Here is a 6707-nt window from a genome sequence, read left to right on the forward strand (position 1 = left end):
ACACTTCAAGTTCCATCGTGTCAGACGTCGTCAAAATAAAAACCAGCGACGGATCCAAAGACAGGAAACTTCATTTGAGTCCGGATACATTTACATAACATACGTGAATGTGAAGGTCAAAGGTCACCACAGCCGAACTCGAACAGGAAGTGAATGTGAGTATGTGACAAACAGATCCTGAACGGTGGGGGGGCGTCCCGCACCGTGAGTTCGAGTCCGTGGAGAGAGAAGCAGCTTCCTGCAGCGACGGAGCTCCAACGTGCACGTGAAGCATGAAATTGCTTGAACCCGGTGCCGCCGCTGCGAGACGTGTTTATGGTTCTGACGTCTGGGACGTGATCCAGAACCACTTAGACGCCACCGGGACGCCACCGGGACGCCACCGGGACGCCACCGGGACGCCACCGGCCTCCAGCCGGAGAACCAGTGAGCTGAGAGAGGGCCGCGAGCACAAGAGGGATCCTGGTCTGCTGCTCCCAGACCAGCTCACTGACCAGCAGCATGACAGTCACTGTAACACTCACACACACACACACACACACACACACGCACACACACACACACACACACACACACACACACACACACACACACACACACACTCACACACTAACAAACACACACTACACACACACACACACACTAACACACACCCTCTCACTCACACACACTACCCCCCCCCCCCCCCACACACACACACACACACACACTAACTAACACCCCCTCACTCACACACACTACCCCCCCCCCCCCCCACACACACACACACACATTCAGGTCGTTAGTTGAACCATCTCTATATCTGGGCCAACACTTATTAAGATTTTCTTTTGACGGCTGAATAACTGAATTATTCATTTTTTGTTGGGGGCACATTATTTATTTATTAATCATCTTTAAATCTGGACTCAGATCACATTAATCAGCTGCTTTACCTTTTCTGACTGGTGACTTTCTGTCAGTGAAGATCTCAGGTCCGAGCGGCTACATTAACATCAGCTGCTCATTATTTGTTCCATTGATTTTTGCAAATGGTGTTTTCCCCCAAATATCAGCCGGCGTTTACGCAGGATGAATTATAGATGAGGAGCTGCTGGGAGACAAAGCGTCGGGACGTCCTCCTGCTTCAGACTCTGAGCTCGGCTTCGGCTTCTCTGAAACAAAACCAGAAGTTTTCAGGAATAATCGGAGTCGAATCTGTTCAGACTCCATCGAGCGGCAGAAACCAGAACGACCTCGTGGTCGTAAGCAAGTGAAAATCTTGCATCACGTCTCAAACAAACTCCAGAAAAGGCCCTTTAGCAAAATCTCTGCATAATTCATCTCAGTGAGTTTTGAACGTGTAAATACTCGTCGTGTTTCTTGTGCAGAGCAGATAATGAGCAGATGAATAGAAATGAATGAATCTCAACGAGCTGCAGAATAAACACGTTAAATGTGTTTGAAGAGGAACAAACAGATTTTATTACACGTGTGTTTTATTCATTTCACTGAGATAAACCTCGTGTTTCAAAACGTTTGAAACTTGAACAAACACTTTTCCTTGGACTCAGTAAAACAGCTCGTCAGCTTCACTCTCTGTTTCTCAGAGTCTCAAACCTCCTGAACAGCCACAGCTTCACTTTCCAGATGTTTTCATTCCGTCACCATGAGGCCGAGCTCAAACATCGTTCCTCTGGGATTTAACATTTTTAATATCCAAAATCTAGCTTTAAATGAAAAAGCACCTGAAGTTTTAATGTGGATTTAAATGGATGAAAATATGAAGCACAAACATGTAAACACACACACATCTTCCTCCTCTGGTTTCATCACGGAGTCAGAAACTCTCTTTGAGCCGACATCGTGGCAAACAGAGGGTTTTTATATCTTGTGTGGACAAGGTCAGAGGTCAGAGGTCAGAGGTCAGAGGTCAGCAAAAGCATGACACAATGCTTATGGAGCACAAACTTATTCTCCTTCAGGAACTTTTCCTCGAACATCGTGTCTACCGAGTGCTGGAGTGGTGGTGGTTCCAGCGTCGCTCTGGATTGAACGTGTCCGTGCTGCTCTGCTTCCTGGAGGCCGAGGCTCTGCTGGGTTCACTAGGTGTTTAGTGGCGGTGCAGCGATGCCAAGTATGATGTTAGGGTCTTCCCATGTTAATGTTCGTTCAGGAAGAACCTTTACTGCCAGAGCAGCGGGTGGGGGGGGGGCAGCCAGCTGTGAAAACACTGTTAAAGAGGCTCAGCGTCATTTCACGAATACTTTCACTTCAGTTATTGAAGGAAAAAAGAAATTAATGGACTATGTGCTGGACTTTTCCTTATTGTTCCTCCATGAGAATTCTCCATATGTGCCAGTGAACGTCCACGTTCGGCTCTCCAGTGAAACCAGATCCTCAAGTTCCCCCCCCACATCCGACCCCCCACCGCCACCCCCGCTCTGGGAACAAGACCTGCTGCCATGTTGGATCACAGTCCCATTGATAACATGGTTTGAATCAATATCCTATGTTTAAGGTTCTTTATGAAAAAAGTCTTATGTTAATATGAATTAATGACATTTCTATAAATAATATTGTTTTCTAAGTAATTTATTCATCTTACTTTTCAAACATCTCTCTCTCTCTCTCTCTGTATATATATATATTTATATATATATATATATATATATATATATAAACCATGTGTATTTAAAACTGCACATTTTCCCACGCCTGTCCAGTGTCAATAAAACTTTGTGGGTTTGACATTTTATTTTTAATCAAATGAAAATGAGCATAATTCAGACTGAAACTAAGATTCTTCTTTCACATCCTGAAAGATTCTTAGAATGAAATCTACTCTGAACAATCTTCACCACGGAGTGGGGGATGAGGACCAGAGTGTTTCTGATGATCAAACTGTATCTGAGTCCTCGACTGCGTCTCCATGAAGATCTGGACTCGGACTGCGAGTTCCAGAGAATCCAGAGTTCGCAGCAGCTGGAGAACTCATCACTTGAATCGATCTGGAACTGGATCCGTCCTGAGGGAGTTCCTCAGCGTTTGGCTCGTTCCAGCTGAAACATCAGGTCAGTGAGGTGGAAACACACGAAGCTGCTTCAGGTCCAGAACTCAAACACTCACAGGACATAAATAAGACGTGACAGCTGCTTCCATCCACTTAAAGACGTCCACTTCTGAGCCAAGAACACGAGCGGAGCTCTGTCCGGACCACAGAGCTTCAGGATTCAAACACACGAGTTACACTCAGGTCAGATTTTCCTCCTCCGTCAACCACAGAGCAACATGTTGCTTCAAGTTGTTCACGTCTCTTTTAGCTTCATGTTTGGTCGCCACCTCCTCCTGAGGAGAAACCCCGGATCCTCCTGTGGAGAACCCCCGGCTCCTCCTGAGGAGAACCCCCGGATCCTCCTGTGGAGAACCCCCGGCTCCTCCTGTGGAGAACCCCAGACTCCTCCTGAGGAGAACCCCGGCTCCTCCTGTTGAGAACCCCAGACTCCTCCTGAGGAGAAACCCCGGATCCTCCTGTGGAGAACCCCCGGCTCCTCCTGAGGAGAACCCCCGGATCCTCCTGTGGAGAACCCCCGGATCCTCCTGTGGAGAACCCCAGACTCCTCCTGAGGAGAACCCCGGCTCCTCCTGTTGAGAACCCCAGACTCCTCCTGAGGAGAACCCCGGCTCCTCCTGAGGAGAACCCCGGCTCCTCCTGAGGAGAACCCCCGGCTCCTCAGCTGCTCTGTGAGCGTCTGGTGATGCTACATCTGAAAAACCTGGCTTTAAAATAAAACAACATCACTTGAACATTTTATATAAAGTCAAATCGAATGTATGAAAATAAAAAAATAGGATTGTTTCGAATCATAATAATTTCATTTTTATTTTGTGTTAAACCTGAATTACATCTCTTTGGTTTTTGATTATTATCCCAATAAATATTTCATACATTTTTCATCAAATAAATGTATATATATTTATATATGTTTATCTTTATTCAAAACAAATAAACAAAATGGGAATCTGATACTTTTAACATCTACGTGCTGCTTATCCAGGTTCTTTTATAATGAGTTTATAATATTATAAATGATTATTGTCACATTTATGATTTATTTGGTGGACTCGATTTTAAAAGTTGGTAAACCAAATGTTCAGCTTCTGTTTCTCGATGTGATGAACATTTATTCAGAATTGTATTTGTGGTGTTTCGAGACACATGAGGTATTTATTTCAGAGGAACTGTTATTATTTACATAATAACGAGCCATGAAACATGGCCATGAGACACAACAGAGCAGAAACATGAGTGTGAGCAGGAAGCTCAGGTTGGAGGAGGTGAAGCAGTGAACCTCTTCTCCTCCTGGTGAAGCAGTGAACCTCTTCTCCTCCTGGTGAAGCTGTGAACCTCTTCTCCTCCTGGTGAAGCTGTGAACCTCTTCTCCTCCTGGTGAAGCAGTGAACCTCTTCTCCTCCTGGTGAAGCAGTGAACCTCTTCTCCTCCTGGTGACGCAGTGAACCTCTTCTCCTCCTGGTGACGCAGTGAACCTCTTCTCCTCCTGGTGAAGCAGTGAACCTCTTCTCCTCCTGGTGAAGCTGTGAACCTCTTCTCCTCCTGGTGAAGCTGTGAACCTCTTCTCCTCCTGGTGAAGCTGTGAACCTCTTCTCCTCCTGGTGAAGCAGTGAACCTCTTCTCCTCCTGGTGAAGCAGTGAACCTCTTCTCCTCCTGGTGAAGCTGTGAACCTCTTCTCCTCCTGGTGAAGCTGTGAACCTCTTCTCCTCCTGGTGAAGCTGTGAACCTCTTCTCCTCCTGGTGACGCAGTGAACCTCTTCTCCTCCTGGTGAAGCTGTGAACCTCTTCTCCTCCTGGTGAAGCAGTGAACCTCTTCTCCTCCTGGTGAAGCAGTGAACCTCTTCTCCTCCTGGTGAAGCAGTGAACCTCTTCTCCTCCTGGTGAAGCTGTGAACCTCTTCTCCTCCTGGTGAAGCAGTGAACCTCTTCTCCTCCTGGTGAAGCTGTGAACCTCTTCTCCTCCTGGTGAAGCAGTGAACCTCTTCTCCTCCTGGTGAAGCAGTGAACCTCTTCTCCTCCTGGTGAAGCAGTGAACCTCTTCTCCTCCTGGTGAAGCAGTGAACCTCTTCTCCTCCTGGTGAAGCAGTGAACCTCTTCTCCTCCTGGTGAAGCTGTGAACCTCTTCTCCTCCTGGTGAAGCAGTGAACCTCTTCTCCTCCTGGTGAAGCAGTGAACCTCTTCTCCTCCTGGTGAAGCAGTGAACCTCTTCTCCTCCTGGTGAAGCTGTGAACCTCTTCTCCTCCTGGTGAAGCAGTGAACCTCTTCTCCTCCTGGTGAAGCAGTGAACCTCTTCTCCTCCTGGTGACGCAGTGAACCTCTTCTACTCCTGGTGAAGCTGTGAACCTCTTCTCCTCCTGGTGAAGCTGTGAACCTCTTCTCCTCCTGGTGAAGCAGTGAACCTCTTCTCCTCCTGGTGAAGCAGTGAACCTCTTCTCCTCCTGGTGAAGCAGTGAACCTCTTCTCCTCCTGGTGAAGCTGTGAACCTCTTCTCCTCCTGGTGAAGCAGTGAACCTCTTCTCCTCCTGGTGAAGCTGTGAACCTCTTCTCCTCCTGGTGAAGCAGTGAACCTCTTCTCCTCCTGGTGAAGCAGTGAACCTCTTCTCCTCCTGGTGAAGCTGTGAACCTCTTCTCCTCCTGGTGAAGCAGTGAACCTCTTCTCCTCCTGGTGAAGCAGTGAACCTCTTCTCCTCCTGGTGAAGCTGCGACCGAGCACAGGAATGTTCCGGGTGATAATTCCATTTGGCAGATCTGATTACAACCTGGACCCGTTCCACTGGAATATACATAGAGAAGTCAGAAACCAGTGAAGACGGAGCTGACGAGTCAAAGCCGCTCTGATTGAATTCCAGCGCCCCCCCCCCCCCCCTCCAGAGGAGCCAAAGTTTGATCTTTACTAATTGATATATCCCGGCTCCGCACATGAATCTCAGGAAGCTCGTACCTTGGGCCAATTCAGCTGTTCCACTGGCTGAGTTTTAATTGAGTCCACATTAAAATTTACTTATAAAATAATAATGGGCTCCCATGCAAATGAGCCCATCCCGATATTGCCACGGTGCATTTGCATATCCACGAGCAGTGTGGGAGTTCAGAAATCAATATAGATGATTAATAATATATCGGCTGCAGGAATAATTAAATTCATTTGATGCGAGGACTCAGTCAGCCTTGGCAAACCAAAGGTGCAATTTTGCCACAATCTCATTTAATCTAGTTGCCGGGATTCCAGTTTCAATTACAAGGACTGAAATAATAATAATAATTTGTGTTAAAGAAAAATTACACTTTCAAATATATGTTATTTCATTTCATTTGGTAGAATGTATTAAAGAGCAAATCCCTCCTCCACGTTAGCACACTGCACCAAATCGCTAAATTAAACTGCTCTTTAATTTATTTCAGAGACATTAAAATAAACAGCTCGTCAGCGCTCGACCAGAATTTATACGTGTTCACAGATTAAAGACGTAATTAGTCATATGTGGATAAAGTGTTTGTTCAGTTATTAAACGACACGAGAATAAAAACCAGCCGTCGATCGAAAGAGGAGATCGAATAAAAAACAAATAAAAAAGGACGACTCATTACTTTGTGTTAAACTGGAGCCTAAATAATGTTAATATAGACAAATATACAGACTAATATTATATATACT

Source organism: Platichthys flesus, chromosome 8, assembly GCF_949316205.1.
Source record: "Platichthys flesus chromosome 8, fPlaFle2.1, whole genome shotgun sequence".
Classification (NCBI taxonomy): Eukaryota; Metazoa; Chordata; class Actinopteri; order Pleuronectiformes; family Pleuronectidae; genus Platichthys; species Platichthys flesus.